Source organism: Alexandromys fortis, unplaced genomic scaffold (genome assembly GCF_014885135.2).
Source record: "Alexandromys fortis isolate MF-2015 unplaced genomic scaffold, M_Fortis_MF-2015_v1.1 scaffold_365, whole genome shotgun sequence".
In the NCBI taxonomy this organism is placed as follows: Eukaryota; Metazoa; Chordata; class Mammalia; order Rodentia; family Cricetidae; genus Alexandromys; species Alexandromys fortis.
The window spans coordinates 345,849-369,613 of NW_026068288.1; positions in this window are offsets into that span (position 1 = coordinate 345,849).

Consider the following 23,765-nt stretch of genomic DNA (forward strand, 5'->3'; position numbering starts at 1 on the left):
GGTCTTGGGCTGGGCATAGAGTTTAGTGGTAGAGCTCTTGCCTAGCATATTCAAGGCTCTGGGTTCCATCCTCGAAGCCTCCCAAAAAATTTCTCTGTACCATGTAGCAGAAAGGATCTAAAGTGTAAGGCATAGTTTCTATTACTAAGATTGATTGTGTGGGGTTTTCTGGAAATCAAAATTGCTTCACCATTGTGCTATGTTCCATTTAATTAATTACTCAATCAATTAAATTAATTACATTGATTAACTTAATTTAATTAATTTAATTTAATTAGCCTTATATGTTCAACACACACGCACACACACACCATAAACCATAAAGTGAATGCTTTATATTGCAACATAAAATGAACTGTGCATTTTATTACAATTCTGAGAATGAAACAGTGCCACAGTGCGGTTCCTGCACTGGGTGTTATAAAGCAGATGTGGAGCTCTTCATTTTAGAGCAGAGGAGATGCTATTGGGAATATGAATTAATTCGCCTGGAAACATAAGGACAGGGAAGAAAATGAAAGCTGTACATCTTTGTCATCTCAGATGCGAAAGGAGATGTGTGAATGACATTTCTGGATAAATGTGAAATAGTCAGAAATACCAGGTGAAATCAGGCCTTTAGTACATCTACACACCCTCCGTACATGAACTACTAATAAAATAAAGATGGAGTTGATAAGTCAGTGGTAGGGAAAAGTCACCTGTAGATCCTTATACATTTCCTATCCCATTATAGAAAATTGAACCTGCCACCCTCCTTTCTCCTTCAACCCCTTTGTTCCCAATTTTGTCAGGTGATCTTGTCTATTTGGACTTTCCAGCCGAATCTATATACATTATTTTTCTTAGTGTTCACCTTGCTACTTAGCTTCTCTAGAATCATGAATCATAGGCTCAATATCCTTTGTTTATAGCTAATATCCACTTATGAGTGAGTTCATACTATGTTCATTTTTTTGTGTCTGTGTTACCTCACTCAGGATAGTGTTTTCTAGTTCTATCCATTTGCATGCAAACTTCAAGATGTCGTTGAGTTTTTTTTTAAACCACTGAGTATTACTCTAATGTGTAAATGTGCCACATTTTCGTTATCCATTCTTCACCTTGACGGGAAGGGGAAGAGGAGGGGAGAAGGGCAGAGGGAAGAAGAACCTGAGGGAAAGGGATAGTCAAGATGGAGGAAGGACAGAAATAAGAGCAAGGAAAGAGATATTTTGATTGAGGGAGCCATTATGGGGCTAGCAAGAACCCTGGTACTAGAGAAATTCCCAAGAATCCACAAGGAAGACACCAGCTAAGACCCTAAGCAATAGAGGAGAGGGGACCCGAACTGGCCTTGCCCTGTAGTCAGACTGATGGTTATCTTAAATATCAACATAGACCATTCATTCAGCAACTGATAGAAACGGAGGAGACCCTCATGGGAGCACTGGACTGAGTTCCCAAAGTCCAGTTGAAGAGTGGGAGGAGTGAAAATATGAGCAAAGAAGTCAAGACCATGATGGGGACACCCACTGAGACAGTTTACGTGAGCAAATGGGAGCTCACCAACTTCAGCCATACAGGGAAGGAACAAGCATAGGACCAAGCTAGTCCCTCTAAATGTGGTTGACATTTGCATGGCTGGGGCAGATTGTGGGGTCACTGGCAGTGGCACCAGGATTTATCCCTTCTGCTTGTACTGGCTTTTTGAAAGCCAATTCTCTTTGGATGGATACCTTGCTCAGCTTAGATATAGTAAGGAGAGCCTTGAACCTTCCTTGAAGCAATGTGACTTACACTCTCTGAGGAATGGATGGGGAGGGGGTTAAGTGGAGGGAATGGGAGGAGTGGAGAGAGTAGGAACTTGGATTAATATGTAAACTGAAAAAAGTTTGTTTTCTTTTTTAAAAAAAATAAAAGTACAATAAAAGAGAAAAAAGAAAGAAAAGAAAATTGAACTCTCATTGGGAGAAAGAAAAGGACCTGTTTTATCTTGAATTTCCTCAGGATCTAGCACAGTGTTTGGCTATTAGTTATTCAGTAAATGTCTTATGCAAATCCCAAACAGTGTTCTTTTCATTTTCTAGACGTGCTGTAACAGAAGAACAGACTTTCTGGCTTAAAATAATTGAAAGATACAATCTCGCAGATTTTCAGGCCAGAAGTTCAAACTCCAGCTACTGTCAGGACTAGGCTTGCACTGAAGCTTATAGAAGAGAACTTTTCCTTGATTTTTCTGACTTCTGGTAGCTCCAGGTTTTCTTTAACTTGTAGTACCATACCTCCATCTGCCTGCATCATCACCGGACCATCTGCTTTCTGGGTGTCTCTAACTTCGCATCGTATTAAGCCCTTGGGGGAGTTCTGCCTTATCTGCTAAGAAGTATAGCAGCTTTATTTAGGTATGGGGATCCACTACAGTGACTTCACCTTAAGTTGATGTCTTGAAAGCTCCTATCTCCAAATGAGTTTGTATCACAGGTACTGGAGTTTAATTAAGGCTTCTACATGTCTTTGTAAAGAACACAATTCAACTTACATCATGACCCATATAATAGTGTCTCCTAATTCCCAAGTTGGCAAAATAGGGACTTTCTCTAGACCTCTTTTCAAGTTTGGTGCCTTCCATGGTGACACTTTTTCTCAATCTCATTTACTTTATTCTTCTGAGAACGATCTCTGTACAGTCTATCTTTGAAGTCACGTTTCCAAACTTAATCCACTGGTTCACTTATGTGCCTATGACCATTGTGTAAGAATTGTTTATCTCTTTCAATGCACCACTTAAATTTTTTTTAAGGTGACTATGTTCTCTAGTTTGGAAACTTTTGAGTAGGGAAAAGCAGGGCTCCTGGAGAAGCAGGAAGGACTCCCATGCTGATGGAGCACAGGGAGAAACTTTTAGCCTTACCCTTTGGTTTGCAAGGCTCAGGTAGTAGATTTACAGTACCTGAGATCTAGCTGGTTTTCATCTCACCAGTTTCTTTAGGGTGCAGTCAGCAGTCCCCCTTCTGCAAAGCCAAAATCTAACTATGGTTCTAATCTCTGTCTTCCAGATTACTGCGTGATAAGAGAGGATTTGAACAATGTTTCTCTACTTGGGCTCCTGAAATCCGCACCTTGGAGACTGTCTTATTCTCCTTGGACGTCTGTTAGTTTACTGTAATCCTAAAATTGACCACAGTGTTGGTGACTTGCATAAACAGAGATTCCCCCATTCCCAGGATTGAACACCAAAATCCAAAGCAAGGTTCCAGTGGAGTCAAGATTCCTGAACCAACTCTAGGGGAGCATATGTTTCTGGCTCCTTCCAGCCTGTGGTGGCTGCCAGCATTTCTTGTTTGGTAGTTTTATTAGTTCTATCTCTGCCTGTTCTTTCACTGCCTCCTCCACTTCTGTTTTGTCTGCATGTTTAAGGAAGCTTGCTGTTTGATTTAGAATCCACCTGGAAAATCGAAGATGATTTCCTTATTTTAAGATCCAGAATTTATGACATCTGTGAAAGCTCTTTTTTTTTCCATCTGCATCATGTTCATGGGTTCTGGGGATTAGACTGTGAGGACATCTTTTGGGGAGCCAGTATTCAATCCACTACAGTGTTGTTTTTCTTGGGGAGGCTCCATGAATTTTCGCCAGATTCTCAAGATTTTGTAAATAAAAAAAATGAGGAATTGATTATGTCTAAGTGTCTCCATTAAAAAATTTGTTTTCCTTCCTTCCTTCCTTCCTTCCTTCCTTCCTTCCTTCCTTCCTTCCTTCCATCCTTCCTTCCTTCCTCCTTTCTCTTTCTTTCTTCTCTCTCTCTCTCTCTCTCTCTCTCTCTCTCTCTCTCTCTCTCTCTATTTATTCAAGGGTGAGTCTCCCTCCCTCCCTCCCTCCCTCCCTCCCTCCTTCCTTCCTTCCTTCCTTCCTTCCTTCCTTCTTTCATCACGTATATTCCAGGAAATCTAACTCAGATCATAAGGCTTGGTAGCAAGCCCCTTTACTAGCTGAACCACCTTACCAGCTCTTTAAGATATTTTTAAAGGACAAAACTTAATGAATGTAATTGGTGAGGTAAATGTTACTTGGCCTTTATAACGTGCCTTGGTCCCTTTGATTTAGCATTAGTCTGATTTTTGCTGTACTAGTAAAGTTGCTCGTTTTAAATGTAACAAAGAACCTAGTAGTCTTGATGGGAATGTTGGGAATGAACAGTGATTCAACATGCATGTTGTTGGAATTGGAGGGAAGTATGAAGGATACAAGGATGAATACAACGATGCAAAGAAGCATATATAGAGAAGATAAGTTTCACCCATGTTAAAAAGCAGGATCCAAGTCTCAGAACCTCTGTTGTGTCCCCTAAACACATCAGCCCTTTATGCTCCTCTCTACAATCCTTTTAATATTTGGGTGCTTGAATTCATTCCTCTCCTATGTTATCAAGCAAACAGGGAAATCCTCTTGATTTGCCATAGCCAAGGATACTCCTGGAGTAACATTTAAAAAATATTACTAATATCTATGTAGTGACTCCTTTAAATGCTTTTGAAACACATAATTAAAATATTGATAGAACTAGCTGAATTTAGTCCACCTCAAAAAAGTCATATGAGGCTTTGATTATCAGTCATTGAAATATTTAGGCAATGAATGTTTTCAGCGTGCTTGGTACTATGTAGCTAGACAAGATGAGAGAAATGGCCCAGACAATCCCTCTAGATCACAGGATTGCCACGGTGCAGACCTGGCTTTGCTGCTCAGAGGAATTTAATGTTTTCAGCTTACAGAGTAGCACAACCCGAGACACTCTGCAGGTTTCTGAATCAGCTCATTATTTGTTTACTGACCTACCATTTGTTTGACATTATGTGGACACAAGGCTCTATTGAATGAGGAGAGTGTGTTAGCTCGTAGGTCATAACTGGGGGCTTGGAATTACAATCCAAATAACCTGTCACACATTTCAGTCACACATAGCAACAATATAATTCTGTTGCTTTGGAAATAGTTAAAAGCTAATTTTACACTAAGAGGACAAGCTCTTGAAAACAGAGAGGAGTGGGGCTATTGTATGATTGACAGGCTGTCATTAGTATTTGACAGATACCATGATTGTTTTTTCTAACAGGAAAATGGGTGATTCTTAAAAGCAATTTTAGATTCCTTTCTACATTTTTTAAAAAAGACTCTTTCATCAGCCTTTCTGTGCAGTATCAGTGAATGAACTGTTTCCTCTAAAGGCCTGCACACTGCCTTTTAACCTTCAACTGCAGAGCAACAGATCAAACCTTTCGATGTGGAAAGGGAGATAGCCTGAAAAAAACTTTTAGTTCATGCGGGTTTTTCGATGCATCTGTTTATACAGTGTGGGTCCTAGAGAAGACTGTTGCATGTTCTGGAATATTTTACCCTGATGATGAACTGTAGGACAGTGAGTCACTTTCATAGCCTGACATTCCTCCGTAAAAGTACTAGAGAGCAGGTGCATCACTTTCATGATCTATGTGTGTACTGAAGACGGTCAGCAGTATCTTGCATGATAAACCATAGGCTGTACTGGATGATGGATCCTTTATGAGACTGCCTTAAAATGGAATTTCTCAACTTGTTATGGAATTTCATGCAATCACGCTCCATTTGACACTACAGAACAGGAACAGCATAATTTTATCATAATGGTGGTGATATTACATCTACACAATGACATAGCCACATTTCCTACAGTCAGAACTACTCACTTTCATACATCTATTTTATTACCGTTAAGTTTCACAGATTGCTCTTTTATTCCAACTCAGAAACAAGGTTTCCCATATAAATAATGGTAGACATTTTAAGCCTTCCTGCAAGCCAGGCTACCCATGACTAAGATGCTTAAAGTGTGGCACAATAGTATCTGCACACAAACACACACAAATAAAGCTCAAGGTTTTGTTTTGTATTTTTGTGTGTTTGTGTGTGTGTGAGAGAGAGAGACAGGGTTTCTCTGTGTAACTCCCCTACTGTTCTGGCTGTCCTGGAACTCATTTTGTAGACAACAGTGGCCTCGAACTTATAGAGATTCACTTGCCTCTGCCTCCTGAATGCTAGGATTAAAGGCATGTGCCACCACCACCGGGCTAAAGTTCAGGTTTGCATATAGGAAAACTATTATCAACCTTTTTCTTTCCTGTGTGACTTTTGCCCACTGCTATGACATGCTCCTTCCAACCTCCCATCCTTCTTTAGGCAAACCTAGTCAAAACTATCAGTCTGGTCTCAGAGTGAGAAGTGAGCTCTTCCATGACTGTGAGTGAGCCAGAAGTCATGGTACTTTAAGGTATTAGACGCTGGCTGCCCCTTGTCTTCTGTCTGACTGTTGCCATGACAACACAGAACTCATGATTCTCCTGCTTCTCCACTCAGGGCAAGGATGCCAAACAATGCAGAGCTTCTTTAAGACTTTTTACTCAAGGCATTAGTGGAAATACAGGTATAAAAACTCTCTGATCTATGCTACACTTTCTCTACGTCCATTTACTTCCTCAACATATGGGCATAAATCCAGAAATCCAGTTACTAGGTAGCAAGACTGTGCTCTGAACTTTTTTTTTTCAAATAAGAATGAGCTTTTCGGGTCCTTTTTTGGTCTACTGAAGAATTCAAACATATAAACCAACCTTTGCGATACGACATGGTGCCTACAATCATGTAGTACTTTAAGCACATAGAGGGGTGGGACAAAAGAGTCAGTGTTCTGCTTAGACATAAAGCTCCCCAGAGCAGATAGTAAAGCCTGGTTATGAAGGATGAGGTGCTCAGCAGGAAGACCAGAGACGATGGAAGTCATTTTAGGTTGAGACAAGAACAATGAAATCTCACCTTTGGAAAAATAAGCTATTTGGTGTGGCTTTCTAGAGGCTCAAAATAGAGCAGTGTGAGAAAAGGTGAGGTTGGATAAGGGGTTTTGGTGAAGAGTCTTGCGTGTCATGGTAGAAGACAGGCTTATCCTCTTATTTTCGGTGAGAAATGTGATGCTTAGATTCACCAAGCTAATTGGATTTGGAAAGGAAATTGAATGAGAGGAAAGTAAAGAAAGAGTTCCCGAATAAAAGGCAAAGAGAAAGAAAAAGAACTGTGCTAAAATATGCATCACCATTTTTAGCTATTTCTAAACGTATAATTTATTAATCTTGCACATATCCATTGTTGCACAACCCATCTCCAGAACGCGTTTCATCTTACATGGGTAAAGCTCTGTACCCATTAAACATTAACTTCCCACTTCCTCCTCCTCACATTCCCTGACAACCACTATTCTACTTCCTGTTTCTGTGAATACTCTGTGTACCTCATGTTAATGGAATCATTTATTTGTGACTGGCTTATTTAGTTGCCTTTAATTTTTACATTAAAAGTAATTCATGCCTATGGATTAACAATATCAAAGAATACTAAAATGTGTAATATGAAAAGTGAAATCACAGAATGGATGATAGCTTTTGTGAAAGACGTTTCAATCTATTAACATAAGTGATTTTGTTGTTTACTAACACTTTGCTATATAATCATTGAAAGTTAGTAGGGACAAGAATAAGGGAAGGGTCTGGATCAATGTCATGAACACTGAAACACTGGGAAGGTGGTTCTGAATGGATGAGAAAACAGGAGTCTCCTACAGGACCCTAGAAGTCTAATCTTTGGCTTAGAATAAGGCAGAGGGTGAGGAGTATAGGTATGAGAATCCAGAGTTCACACATTCATTTTTGTGTGTGTATAGAGGATGTTAAGTGATACTTCCCGAGGGTTGCACTTTGAGGTTTGTACCTATATGATTTTATGTGGTGCTGGGGATTAAACCCAGGGCTTTGTGCAAGCACCCTACCAACTGAGTTCCATCTCCAACTTGTAATGATCATATTTCACAAAAGGCTTATCTCCATTACAAATCAATAATTTCAAAACATTTAAGACTACACACAGGAACAGCTTTTCTCTTTCTGTTTCTCAGTTCTGTCCCATAGTTCCATAACTATCACTGAGGCATCAGAGTTTTCACTGGCCAATAATAATGAGTAATACATATCATCCATGGCTTCTGAAACTTTGTTCATCTTTCCTTAGTGTCTGAAGGAGACACAAATTGCTAGAAAAATAAGGAGAACACTACCTTTCAGACTGAACAGACCCAGTGACAACATTTGCTGTTGTGTGAACTATTCCAGGGTAGATTATGAACAAGAATCTATTCATCTTAGATACAACACCTAAAGTAGACCAATGGAATTATTACACCCAAGTGTAGCTTGACAAATCAATAAGCTCAATTAGAGTTATTTACAAGAGGATAGATGAAGAGCCATCTACATAAAAGGAACAACTTATGGGTGATTAGCTACCCCACTAAGGAATAAGTCCTCTATAACAAACACTATCTACTGATATATCCTCGAAGTGTGGTAGGTTTTCACAAGCCTCCTCTCTTCTGAGAGGAACCATTAGTGGGCCCAATATTGTACACATCTACGGATATTCATTGTTGCTAAGAAGTGGTCATCGGCTATGTCATACCCAGAGGTCAGCATTCTGCTGCACTAAATCAGAAACTTTATGCTTTGTAACAGCCCTGAAGCTTCCCACTCATTTATAAAAGTTGTAGTCCATTAGAAAAGATGGGGGCAGCATGATATTTTTAATGTACTTAGACAATAATCCAATTTTTAAAAATATGTTCACTCTATTGAATAGAACATCACATTCTGCACAGAATTGGGGCAGTAACAATTCAACAAAGAACTCTAAAAATACCCATTCAACCTTTTGACCATCAAATTTCTGATCTAATAAGTAATTCAGACTTTATCTACATAGAATATCACCATGCTCACAAAATATATTTAATATTACCTTGTCTTTCTATGTTTTGTGGAATATTTCCAACAGTTAAAATGAAACATTAAATAAAGGCGAGATTACAAACCTTGGAATTATATGTTAAGTATGCTTACATTCCTCTATAAATTACCATTTGGCAGATCTTAGAAATTTGTTTAAAATAAAGTATTGATATCTAGCTAAATAGGCCTATTTTTTAATTTAAATTTTTTTGATTTCACATACCAACCACAATTACCCCTCTCTCCTCTTTTCTTGCTCTCCCCAACTCTTCCTCCCTCCCCATTTACTCCTCAGAAAGGGTAAGGCCTCCCTTAAAGAGTCAACAAAGCCTGGCACATGAAGTTGAGGCAGGACCAAGTCCTTAATGGGCCTATTTTTCACAATACATATAAAGTACCCAATAATACACTATACATACCATGACAATGATAGAATCATTGGCTGGATATTCTATATATGCTAATTATATTAAACACTTCATATGCATTACATAATATGACATATTCGATACTGTTATATAGATGGACCTTGCTAATTCCTGATTCGATCACAGAAATCAGGGACTAGGCAGTCATCCTTGAAACTGGATTATCTCCAAGAAGGAACTATATTTTTCCTTGACTTCTAATTTAGTTTTTTTTTTTTTTCTGTGAAGAAAAACTGTGATCATGGCAACTCTTAAAAAGGAAAATGTTTGTCGGGACTGCCTTACAGGTTTCAGAGGTTTAGTTCATTATCCTCATGTTCTCATGGCAGGAAGCATAATAACATGCAGTCAGACATGGCGCTGGAGGAGGAGCTTAGAGTTCTACATCTGGTTTGGTAGGAAAAAGGAAGAGAGACTGAGCCACTAAGTGGGCCTGGCTTGAGCTACTCCCAGCCACCCACTTCCTGCAACAAGGTCATACCTTCTAATAGTGTCATTCTCTATGAGCCTATGGTGGACATTTTTATTCCAACCACCATAACTATTAACCCCTGAATTTACGACGTATCTCCTGGATTAGGAAGGTTTACCTGTATTACTTACGCACTTAATTCTACATTTCTGAGCAATGACTGCATTTCCAGACCTACCATGGCATAGCATACTCATTAGTCATTTTTTCATTGACACAAATTACATAACTAAGAAGAACAATTTATTTTACATTGAAATTTCTTCACTTTTGTATCTTCCAATATCAACCTTCATTGCAAATGATTTGAGGACAAAGATTCTAATAGTATCAAGTTCCTTCAGCAAGTGATATTCTGAAATGTACTTAGTTCCACTTGACGCCAAATTCATGAAGAATATCTCAGTAGATATCTGAACCTAAATATTTTTACTCTGAAAATTATATTACAGCACAAATTCATGGATCCTGCAGTTGATGATGTGTTGGTTTTCCTTTGGGAACTATACTTCATCTTTTCAAATTGTGTGAGTCTATCAGGGCTCATAACTTACATGCTACAAGAATGTACTTTTTACCCAGGTCATTCTGAAAACAGAATTCTATTTCTCTAACTACACTGATAGTTCTAGAATAAGCCATTTGGCCAATCATAGCAAGAAAAAAAATTTCTTTGAAAATATTGGTATTGAGTTAAAGGAAACAACCCTTCAGTATCTGAGCAGAAGTATTGTGTCTCTTCTTAGTTGAGGGAGGTAAGAATGAGTGTGTTTTTTTCAGAGCTTCTCTTCCCTTTGTATAATAGTATTAGACTCCATGTGTTGAAAGCAATAATATTGTAATGTAAAAGGAATTTGGGTTCCTAAATGACTGACTTGGATTGGGGATCCTCTGCCTAATTATTGGCTACATTAGACAATCACTTGAATAAACAAAAATGTTTACTGTCTAAAGACACTAAAATTTTGAGTTTTTTTATTTATAGCATTTACCTTATCTTGACAAAAACTCCCTATCATGGAACATAACATACTTTGTTGTTCATTGCATATTTTAGTTCTGTCTCCTACATTTGACCATGAGTTCTTTGAGGGCAAGTTCAGGTTTAAATTTATTCATTATTGACATACAATCTTACACCTGTCAAAATGGCTAAAATCAAAAACACCAACGATAGCCTACGCTGGAGAGGATGTGGAATAAGGGGACACTTATCCATTGTTGGTGGGAATGCAAACTTGTGCAACCACTTTGGAAATCAGTGTGGTGGTTTCTCAGGAAACTAGGAGTCAACCTACTTCAGGATCCTGCAATTCTACTCTTGGGAATATATCCAAGAGACGCCCAATCATACTACAAATGCATTTGTTCAACTATGTTCATAACAGCACTATTTGTAATAGCCAGAACCTGGAAGCAACTTAAGTGCCCCTCAATAGAAGAATGGATAAAGAAGGTGTGGCACATATACACTTTAGAGTTCTACTCAGCAGTAAAAAACAATGACATCTTGAATTTCGCATGCAAATGGATGGAAATAGAAAACACTTTACTGAGTGAAATAGCCCAGACCCAAAAAGAGGAATATGGTATGTACTTACTCATAAGTGGATTCTAGCCATATACAAAGGACATTGAGCATATTGTTGGTGATCCTAGAGAGCCTAAATAAGAAGGTGAACCCAAAGAGAAACATATTTATTCTCCTTGATATTGGAAGTCGACAAGATCGCTGGGCAAAAGTTGGGAGCACGGGGGTTGGCATGGGTTGAGGGGAAGGGGAGATGGGGAGAGAGAAGGGAGAAGGGGAGGATTGGGGAGAGCTTGAGGGAATGGAATGGTTGAGATGGAGGAAGGGTAGATATGGGAGCAGGAAAGAAGATATCTTAAATTAAGGGAGCCATTTTAGGGTTGGCAAGAGACTTGGCTTTAGAAGGGTTCCCAGGTGTCCAAGGGGATTTCTCCAGCTAGGTCCTTGGGCAGCAGAGGAGAGGTTGCCTGAACAGGGCTTCTCCCATAGCCACACTGATGATTATCTTGCATATCACCATAGAACAATGGATGGAGGTAGAGAAAGAGACCCACATTGGAGCACAGAACTGAGCTCCCAAGGCCCAGATGAAGAGCAGAAAGAGGGAGAACATGAGCAAGGAAGTCAGGACCGCGAGGGGTGCACCCACCTACGAAGACGGTGGGAATGATTTAATGGGAGCTCACCAAGGCCAGCTGGACTGGGACTGAACGAGCATGTGATCAAACCAGACTCCCTGAATGTGGCTGACAATGAGGGCGGACTGAGAAGCCAATGATAATAACACCGGGGTTTGATTCTACTGCATGTACTGGCTTTTTGGGAGCCTAGTCTGGATGCACACCTACCTAAACCTGGATGGATGAGGGAGGGCCTTGGACTTCCCATAGGGCAGGGCACCCTGACTTCTCTTAGGACTGGAGAGGGAGGGGTAGGGGGAGTGTGGGGAGTGGGAGGGAAATGGGAGGAAGTGGAAATTTTTAATAGGTATATAAAAAAATTAAAAATTTATTCATTATTGTATTAATAGTGTTTAATACAATAATCAGTTGACAATTACAATAATAGATGGTTTTGAGTGAATACTAAAAATGTGTGTTCTGGCAGGCTCTTGCTGACTATCTCACCAATAAGAAACACTCTATTCAAGAGACTCCAATTCTTTGTCCATGGAGCCTGCTCATTTGCCTCTCTTTTTAGTTCTGATTGTAGGTAAGAAAATGAGCTCCATACTGTTTTTATTCTAAGGGACGCAGTTCAAAGGTCAACCATGGCTCGTACATAAGAGATCAAAAGACTCCTATTCACATTTTAAGTTTTTTTCTAATTGTAGCCAAAACAATTGTTCTAAAAAACTGAATTTCTCCTGCAAAGTCCATAGATGTCAGTATAACATAGAATTTATTGAAAACTACCTGCATGAGATACAAAGTTTTCATTCAAAGGATATTTTGAATTATATATATATATATATATATATATATATATATATATATATTTCCTTAGACAGTTGTTTGTTTTTGTGGTTGAAAATCCAAATAAATGTAGTTAGCCAAACTAATATTTGGCAAAATACAACAAAATAAAACCTGTTTATTCAAGAGAATTTTTACTTTAATAGACTAAGCAGCCATATATACAAATGACTTGAATATTTTTTAAAAAATGAATGTTTATAATTATAAATTAAACTAAAAGTTATTGGTGTGTAACACATTTTTAACTTAGGTATTTTGTGAGTTGGTATAAAGGAGAAATTTCAGTGTTGGTTCGAAACACTTTTCGTTAAGTTTTACAGAAGTCATCAAAAACTTTTTTGAGAAATTTCTGGAACATTCAGGCTATGCCACTTCCTGAATGGTCTTGCTCAGTTCAAAAGGAAATTGAATCCAACACAAAATAAACCCAGGAGGTTATCTCAGGGACTACTTGGTGCCAAATAATCATTTGACTTTTATTTTTTAATTTTTCTACTTTTTTTTTCTTTGAAGCTACCAGGCGCTAGTGAGCCACTCTGCTATAACCTAATGTACAGGGGATACCTCTCTACCCTGCTGTGCACATGTTCCTCTAACAGCTCTTCTAAGGAGAAAGTACAGAGTGACAAGCAACTATTGTTCTGCTCAAAAACAATGCAGTAAGATTGCAATTTTTGAGATGAAAGATTATTTTGTTATAACTGCACATGTGGCACATTCCTTAATCCCTTCACAGAGAATACATTCCAAATCACCTCTTAGAGTCAAAAGGGCACAATTAGGTATATATTCAGATGCTAATAAGCATTGCATTATTCAAACCTGTTTTTCTTTTTCAAACCAGGAAAATTATAACTGAGCAGTACCAATGGAAACATATAAAAGTAGCAATTACCTTTCTGGGGTTCAGCTTTTCACATAAACACATTTCAAGTAGGAGTTTTAGCAGGTATTTTTCAAGAGTAAGACTCGCTGGAAGAGTGTTTCTCCCATAGAAGTGGCCCTTGCAATACAGGGTATTCAGTTACCTATAAAACATATTTAGAGACTGTAAATTTTTACTTAAAATTCTTTAAGCTTCCCACCCCTTGCTTTTTAGACTGCGTATGTGGATTGTGACATAAACCTTCATTTCATCTTCTTGTTTTTCCTTTGAGACAATTCAGCAGAAAGGGGATCTTGATGGTTAAGGTGTTCTTGCTAATTGGTATTTGTTGTTAGACTACACAGAGACTGAGGAACATGGCTGCTTTAGGTCTTGGGACACATTCTTCACAGATACTGCAGAATATTGTATCTTTGAGACTTCTCACAGCCACTATTCAGTAGCAGACTATTTTTCCAATATTTGGGTGTGTGTGGGGGGGGGCATTGACAAACAGAAGAGTTGTAACATAATTACTCTCTGATTTGCTCAAGTGGCAGGCTTTCTTTCCTGTTGTTCTGTTTCATTCTGTTCCCTTTCTGTTCCCAGACATCACCTTGCCCTGTTATCCAGGCTCACCTCAAACTACTGAGTCCAAGTAATAAAACTGCCTCTGCCTCTCAGGTACAGCATTCAGGCTATACACCACATGTGCCATGAAATCTCACTTAATGAGAAGATTTGTGTTTTCCAAATTTATCAGGAAACAGTAACAAAACGGAAACAAGTTACCCAGTGGATTTTATGGTCTTCTGTCACATTGCACATTGTTTATGTATCAGATAATATTGTCAATGTTAGCTTATTGTTGAACACAACATCTCACATCTCCGGCATGTCAAGTTCACTAAAGCAACCTGAGTCTGAACGTTTAATTATAAAAACTAGTATAACTGGAGGTTTCTCTCCCACCCACCACATCCCAAATATCCACTTTGAGGCTTAATATTAATTGTAAACTGTTTGGCTGATGGTTAAGACTTATTACTAATTAGCTTTTACATCTTAAATTAACTCATTTCTATTTGTGTATTGCCAGATGGCCATGGCATTAACTCACATCTTGCTTCTTTGTTTACTGCTGTCTCCTATCTGACTCTGCCTATTTATTTATTTATTTATTTATTTATTTATTTATTTATTTTGCCTATATCTCTGTTTGCATTAACTGCCTGGCTTTATTCTGCCTGTCTATTGGCCAAATCAGCTTCTTTATTAATCGATGATAATAAAGCATAATCATAGCATACAGAGAGGCATCCCACATCATCCCCTTTTCTGTCTAATCAAAAAGCAATGTTTTAACGTAAACATAGTAAAATTACATATGACACAATAGTTAGTCTATTTGTATTTGACAAAATTAAAGAAAATACTCTATCATCTATCCTATCATTGTGAGTCTAAAGTTTCATATCGAATTTATCTTTTATCATAACTAAGAAAAACTACAATTATAAGAATATATTCTTCAACTCCATCAAAGACCCCAGAAAGATATAATATTACCTAAGTAAATAGGAAGTACATTGTAAGCAACTTTTTTTAAATTCTTTTTTTTTACTGAAAAAAAAATCCTGCCTCCTCCCAGCCTCCCATTTCCCTCCCCCTCTTCCCGCCTCTCTCCCCCTTCCCCCCTTCCCCCACCAGTCCAAAGAGCAGTCAGGGTTCCCTGCCCTGTGGAAAGTCCAGGATCTTCTCCCCTCATTCCAGGTCTAGGAAGGTGAACATCCAAATTGGCTAGGCTCCCACAAAGCCAGAACATGAAGTAGGAACAAAACCCCATGCCATTGTCCTTGGCTTCTCATCAGCCCTCATTGTCCGCCATGTTCAGAGAGTCCGGTTTTATCCCATGCTTTTTCAGTTACAGTCCAGCTGGCCTTGGTGAGCTCCCAATAGATCAGCCTCACTGTCTCGGTGGATGGGTGCACCTCTCGTGGTCCTGACTTCCATGCTCATGTTCTCCCTCCTTCTGCTCCTCATTGGGACTTTGGGAGCTTAGTCAATGCTCCAGTGTGGGTCTCTGTCTCTATCTCCATCCATCGCCAGATGCAGGTTCTATGGTGATATGCAAGATATTCATCAGTATGGCTATAGGACAGGGTCATTTCAGGTTCCCTATCCTCAGCTGCCCAGGAATCAACTGGGGACATTGCCCTGGGCACCTGGCAGCCACTCTAGGTTCAAGTCTCTTACCAACCCTAAGGTGGTTCCCTTAATTAAGTTATGTGCTTCCCTGCTCCTCTATCCAACCTTGTTTTATCCCCAATCATCGCGTTTCCCCAAGTTCCCCCCATCCTCCCCTTCTCACTTTTCTCTCCCCATCTCCCCTTACCCCCATCCCACCCCACCCCCAAGATCCCAATTTTTTGCCCAGCAATCTTGTCTATTTCCCATAGCAGGGATAATAATTATATGTTTTTCTTTGGGTTCACCTTCTTATTTAGCTTCTTTAGGATCACAAATTATAGACTAAGTGACCTATATTTATGGCTAGAAACCAATTATGAGTGAGTACATCCCATGATCCTCTTTTTGGGTCTGGGTTACCTCACTCAGGATAGTGTTTTCTATTTCCATCCATTTGCATGCAAAATTCGAGAAGTCATTGTTTTTTATGGCAGAGTAGTACTCTAATGTGTATATATTCCACACTTTCTTCATCCATTCTTCCATTGAAGGACATCTAGGTTGCAACTTTTAAAACTCTAGAATTGACAAAGAAATCTCACTGCCTGGACAGTCATCCAAAGTTCTTCTATAACATTACGGCATTCATCTTCTGCCTACAGGCAGATAGTGTCTGACAGACTTTTCAATGAAGGAGAAAATTTGAAAGACTATCCCACATATGTAGGCAGTCTGTCAGTCATTTCCTTCTGTCCTGCAGAATGTCTGGCAGTTTCTTGTGAATCAGGAACCCTGAAGGATTATCCAGCTTTGTTTTGATAAAGTTTAGTTGTCATTTTCCTGTGAGTTCTGCAAGCATATTGTCAAGCATTCCAGGCAAACATATAGTCCAGCATATAGTCAAACAATCCAGAGAAGAGCAGTTTATTGCCCAAATGTGTAGTCTTGCCATACTGAAAGCAAACTCCAGAAGGAGCATCTTCAATGCTCAGGATCCTCTTGAAGTAATTGGTACTGTAAGGAATAAGAAAAGTCTCAATTCTTAAAACATTTTTGAGGTGCTTGAAGATCCATCTGAAATTATCTCTGATAATCCAGAAAACCTGACTATAAGTTTGACTATTATAGATGACTATTAATTTGTACTTTTTAGCTTTATATTACATTTTTAAATAAGATGCATAAACATAATATCTTAAACAAGAGTAGAAATATACATATAGTATAACAATATTGACCTTTAATTTGTATTAGTAAACCAAAATCCATACCAATATAAAATATTTTGAGATTTACATTTTTTTTGGATTAAAGTAGATTCAAAAATCTACCTTTTTCATATCTCTATATCATATCCCTATTTTATTCTTTAGAAAGAGATTGACTATTGGTGTGGGAGAATGGTCTGTGTTCTGTCAATTATATTTTAAATAAACGCTGATTGGCCAGTAGCCAGGCAGGAAGTATAGGTGGGGCAACCAGATAGAAAGTAGAGGCAGATCAATGAGAACAGGAGAATTCTGGGAAGGAGGAATCCCATTCCTCTGCAGTTGTGAGCCCGGCACAGAAGAAGCAAGAAGTGTCTGCCTTGCTGAGAAAGAGTAGTATAGACAAGAATAATGGACTAATATAAGTTATAAGAGTTAATAAGAGGCCTGAGCTAATGGGTCAATCCGTTTATAACCTAGTGTAGACCTCTGTGTGATTTCTTTGGGATTTAAAGATTGTGGGAACTGGGCAGGACAGAAACACCAACAACAGATAATGACAAATAATCACTTATAAAAAACTCCCTTTAAATGAAGACAAACATTTATAAACAATATTTTGGGAATTTAGTTATAGTTTTTTTATACTATTTTCTGATGATTGGGGCATTGGTAATCTTATAAGGATCCTGAGAATATTTAGAATTATGGTTAAATCTTCAATGCAGTAATCTGTGAGGCTGCATTGTCTCCGCCAGTTGCTTTGAAGCCGTTTGGGATGTTGGATCGCTTGGGTATCGCTCCCATTCTAGGAGACCTCTCAGAGAATCTTTCTCTATCAAACCATATTAGCCTGGAAGGAATCCACTGCTTTTCATCTTCTGTGGAAACAAAAGCAGAACTTCTTTTCCAAAGAGATACATCCTTAGACCCAAATTTTACGTCAAGAGGGCAGGGAACCATGACTGCTCTTTGGATTGGAGAGAGAGGGGGGAGAGGAGTGGGGGGAGGGGGAGGGAAATGGGAGGCTGGGAGGAGGCGGAAACTTTTTTTTCCTATTCTCAATAAAAAAAAAGATATTTTTATGTTAGTTTAGCTTAGCAGTCTCCACAGTCAAACCTCTCTCAACAGTTAGTTCATTAATAGTCTAAAAATTTAAAGAAAGCACAATAGTATATGCCCACACTGGGTGCCACTTGTTGTGTGAACACAGAAAAGTCTGTTAAAGGATTTCAAGAATTTATTTAGGTGTAAAATGAGAATCAATACTCACTGATGCAGAATAGATTGGATGTCACTGTGATCCAGCTGCTGTGTGCTGCCATTCTGCCCAGGGATGCTGGGGTCCAACCACTTGAGTAAGAAAGCTAGAGAGCACCTGTCCCCTTCCCTTCTTAAGTGATCATTACAAGACAAGACCATGCCCTAGAGCTTGCTGCCCCAAAAGTCGTAGGCTAAACGATTTGAAATCCCACAACACACTAGTCAACATAAAGACGAGGATCCTTCCCTCTGCTCTGAGATTTTCCTCACAAGGGACTGAGTTTTGAGTCCTTCATACAGTCTTCATTCTGTTTTTTTTTTCATCTAGTGCAAAAGGGAATTGAGTTTTATGCATACTAACTAACAGTGCAACGTTGGGTTAACATTTCTTTTTTTGTAATATAATTTTTTATTGAAAAAAATAAAAAAATAAAAAAATTTCTGCCTCCTCCCCGCCTCCCATTTCCCTTCCCGTCTCCCTTTTCTCTCCCCCTCCTCCCACTCCCCTCCCCCTCCCTCTCCAGTCCAACGAGCAGTCAGGGTTCCCTGCCCTGTGGAAAGTCCAAGGTCCTCCCCCCTCCGTCCATGTCTAGGAAGGTGAACATCCAAACTGGCTAGGCTCCCACAAAGCCAGAACATGAAGTAGGATCAAAACCCAGTGGCATTGTCCTTGGCTTCTCAGCAGCCCTCATTGTCCGCCATATTCAGAGAGTCCGGTTTTATCCCATGCTTTTTCAGTCGCAGTCCAGCTGGCCTTGGTGAGCTCACAATAGATCAGCCCCACTGTCTCCGTGGGTGGGTGCACCCCTCGTGGTCCTGACTTCTTTGCTCATATTTTCCCTCCTTCTGCTCCTCCTTGGGACATTGGGAGCTCAGTCCGGTGCTCCAGTGTGGGTCTCTGTCTCTATCTCCATCCATCTCCAGATGAAGGTTCTATGGTGATATGCAAGATATTCATCAGTATGGCTATAGGATAGGGTCATTTCAGGTTCTCTGTCCTCAGCTGCCCCAGGAACTAACTGGGGACATCGCCCTGGGCACCTGGGAGCACCAAATCTCTTGCCAACCCTAAGATGGCTCCCTTAATTAAGATGTGTGCTTCCCTGCTCCCCTATCCGACCTTCCTTTATCCCAAACATCCCGTTTCCCAAGTTCCCCCCAACCTCCCCTTCTCACTTTTCTCTCCCCATCTCCCCTTACCTCCCTCCCCCCCCCCCCCCAAGATCCCATTTTTTGCCCGGCAATCTTGTCTACTTCCCATAATCAGGAGGATAGCTATATGTTTTTCTTTGGGATCACCTTCTTATTTAGCTTCTTTAGGAGATCAAATTATAGACTCACTGACCTTTATTTATCTCTAGAAACCAATTATGAGTGAGTACATCCCAAGTTCATCTTTTTGGGTCTGGGTTACCTCACTCAGGATAGTGTGTTCTATTTCCATCCATTTGCATGCAAAATTCGAGAAGTCATTGTTTTTTACCGCTGAGTAGTATTCTAATGTGTATATATTCCACACTTTCTTCATCCATTCTTCCATTGAAGGACATCTAGGTTGTTTCCAGGTTCTGGCTATTACAAATAATGCTGCTATGAACATAGTTGAACAAATGCCCCTGTCATATGATCGGGCCTCTCTTGGGTATATTCCCAAGAGTGGCATTGCTGGGTCCAGGGGTAGGTTGATCCCGAATTTCCTGAGAAACCGCCACACTGCTTTCCAAAGTGGTTGCACAAGTTTGCATTCCCACCAGCAATGGATGAGGGTACCCCTTTCTCCACAACCTCTCCAGCAAAGGATATCATTGGTGTTTTTGATTTTAGCCATTCTGACAGGTGTAAGATGATATCTCAAAGTTGTTTTGATTTGCATTTCCCTGATCGCTAAGGAGGTTGAGCATATCCTTAAGTGTCTTTTAGCCATTTGAATTTCATCTGTTGAGAATTCTCTGTTCAGGTCAGTGCCCCATTTTTTAATTGGGTTAATTAGCATTTTAACGTCTAGTTTCTTGAGTTCTTTATATATTTTGGAGATCAGACCTTTGTCTGTTGCGGGGGTGGTGAAGATCTTCTCCCAGTCAGTGGGTTGCCTTTTTGTCTTAGTGACAGTGTCCTTTGCTTTGCAGAAGCTTCTCAGTTTCAGTAGGTCCCATTTATTCAATGTTGCCCTTAATGTCTGTGCTGCTGGGGTTATACATAGGAAGCGATCGCCTGTGCCCATCTGTTGTAGGGTACTTCCCACTTTCTCTTCTATCAGGTTCAGTGTGTTCAGACTGATATTGAGGTCTTTGATCCATTTGGACTTGAGTTTTGTGCATGGTGATAGATATGGGTCTATTTTCATTCTTCTACAGGTTGACATCCAGTTGTGCCAGCACCATTTGTTGAAGATGCTTTCTTTCTTCCATTGTATACTTTTAGCTCCTTTATCGAAAATGAGGTGTTCATAGGTTTGTGGGTTAAAATCTGGATCTTCTATACGATTCCATTGGTCAACTTCTCTGTTTTTATGCCAATACCAAGCTGTTTTCAATACTGAAGCTCTGTAATAGAGTTTGAAGTCAGGGATGGTAATGCCTCCCGAAGTTCCTTTATTGTATAAGATTGTTTTGGCAATCCTGGGTTTTTTGTTTTTCCATATAAAGTTGATTATTGTCCTCTCAAGATCTGTGAAGAATTTTGATGGGACCTTGATGGGGATTGCATTGAATCTATAAATTGCCTTTGGTAGAATTGCCATTTTTACTATGTTGATCCTCCCAATCCAAGAGCAAGGAAGATCCTTCCATTTTCTGGTATCCTCTTCAATTTCTTTCTTCAATGCCTTAAAGTTCTTGTCAAATAGATCTTTCACTTCCTTGGTTAGAGTTACTCCAAGATATTTTATGCTGTTTGTGGCTATCGTGAAAGGTGATGTTTCTCTGATTTCCCTCTCTGCTTCCATATCCTTTGTGTATAGGAGGGCGACTGATTTTTTGGAGTTGATCTTGTATCCTGCCACATTACTAAAGGTGTTTATCAGCTGTAGGAGTTCTTTGGTGGAGTTTTTGGGGTCGCTTATGTACACTATCATATCATCTGCAAATAATGAAAGTTTAACTTCTTCCTTTCCAATTCGAATCCCCTTGATCCCCTTATGTTGTCTTATTGCTATTGCTAAAACTTCAAGCACTATATTGAAGAGGTATGGAGAGAGTGGACAGCCTTGTCGTGTTCCTGACTTTAGTGGGATGGCTTTGAGTTTCTCTCCGTTTAGTTTGATGTTAGCTGTCGGTTTGCTGTAAATAGCTTTTATTATATTTAGGTATGACCCTTGTATCCCTAATCTCTCCAAGACTTTTATCATAAAGGGATGTTGAATTTTGTCAAAAGCTTTTTCAGCATCTAATGAAATGATCATATGGTTTTTTTCTTTCAGTTTATTTATATGGTGGATTACATTAATAGATTTTCGTATGTTGAACCAGCCCTGCATCTCTGGGATAAAGCCTACTTGATCATAATGGATAATTTTTCTAATGTGTTCTTGGATACGGTTTGCCAGTATTTTGTTGAGGATTTTTGCGTCGATGTTCATGAGTGAGATTGGCCTGTAGTTCTCTTTCTTGGTTGAGTCTTTGTGTGGTTTTGGTATCAGAGTGACTGTAGCTTCATAAAAGGAATTTGGCAATGACTCTTCTGCTTCTATATTGTGAAATACATTAAGGAGTATAGGTATTAGGTCTTCTTGGAAGTTCTGGTAGAATTCCGCATTGAAACCATCAGGTCCTGGGCTTTTTTTGGTAGGGAGGTTTTTGATAACAGCTTCTAGTTCTTCGCGACTAACAGGTCTATTTAGGTTGTTCACCTGGTCCTGGTTTAACTTTGGTATATGGTATTTATCTAAAAACGTGTCCATTTCTTTTACATTTTCCAGTTTTGTGCCATATAGGCCTTTGTAGTAAGATCTAATGATTCTTTGAATTTCCTCTGTGTCTGTGGTTATGTCCCCCTTTTCATTTCTGATCTTATTAATTTGCATATTCACTCTCTGGCGTTTTATTAGTTTGGATAGAGGTTTATCAATCTTGTTGATTTTCTCCAGGAACCAGCTTTTTGTTTCATTGATTCTTTGGATTGTTTTCTGTGTTTCTATTTTGTTGATTTCAGCCCTCAGTTTGATTATTTCCAGTCTTCTACTCCTCCTAGGTGAGTCTGCTTCTTTTTTTTCTAGAGCTTTCAGGTGGGCTGTTAAGTCTCCAATGTGTGCCTTCTCTGTTTTCTTTAAGTGGGCACTTAGTGCTATGAACTTTCCTCTCAGGACTGCTTTCATAGTGTCCCATAAGTTTGAGTAGGTTGTTTCTTTATTTTCATTGAATTCAAGGAAGACTTTAATTTCTTTCTTTATTTCTTCCTTGATCCAGGTGTGGTTCAGTAGTTGACTGTTCAGTTTCCATGAGTTTGTAGACTTTCTGAGGGTAGCATTGTTGTTGAATTCTAACTTTAATCCATGGTGATCTGATAAGACACAAGAGGTTATGGATTTTTTTTTTTTTTGTTACTGGGGAAGTTTGCTTTGTTACCTAGTATGTGGTCAATTTTCGAGAAAGTTCCATGGGCTGCAGAGAAGAAGGTATATTCTTTCCTATTTGGGTGAAATGTTCTATAGATGTCTGTTAATTCCATTTGATTCACTACCTCCATTAATTCTCTTATTTCTCTGTTAGGTTTCTGTCTGATTGACCTGTCCATTGGTGAGAGAGGGTTGTTGAAGTCTCCTGGTATTAGTGTGTGCGGTTTGATGGCTGCCTTGAGTTTTAGTAATGTTTCTTTTACGTACGTGGTTGTTTTTATATTAGGGGCATAGATATTCAAGATTGAGACTTCATCCTGATGAATTGTTCCTGTGTTGAGTATAAAATGTCCCTCTCCATCTTTTCTGATTGATTTAAGCTTGAAGTCAAGTTTGCTAGAAATTAGTATGGCCACACCTGCTTGTTTCTTAGGTCCATTTGCTTGATAAGCCTTTTCCCAGCCCTGTACTCTGAGTAGGTGCCTGTCTTTGTGGTTGAGGTGTGTTTCTTGTAAACAGCAGAATGTTGGATCCTGCTTTCGTATCCAATCTCTTAGCCTGTGCCTTTTTATAGGTGAGTTGAGTCCATTGACATTAAGTGATATTAATGACCAGTGGTTGTTAACTCCGGTCACTTTTTTAGTAGTAGAGTTTGTGTGTTTCCCTCCTTAGAGTTGTGCTGGTGAAGGGTCTCTAGATGAGTTATTGTAGTTATTGTCGGACTCCTTGGTTTGTGATTTACCTTCTATTACTTTCTGTAAGGCTGGATTTGTGGCTATGTATCGTTTAAGTTTGTTTTTATGCTGGAAAATTTAGTTTTCTCTATTTATTGTGAAGGAAAGCTTGGCTGGGTATAGTAGTCTGGGCTTGCATCTGTGATCTCTTAGTTTTTGAAGAACATCCATCTAGGACCTTCTGGCTGTCATGGTTTCCAT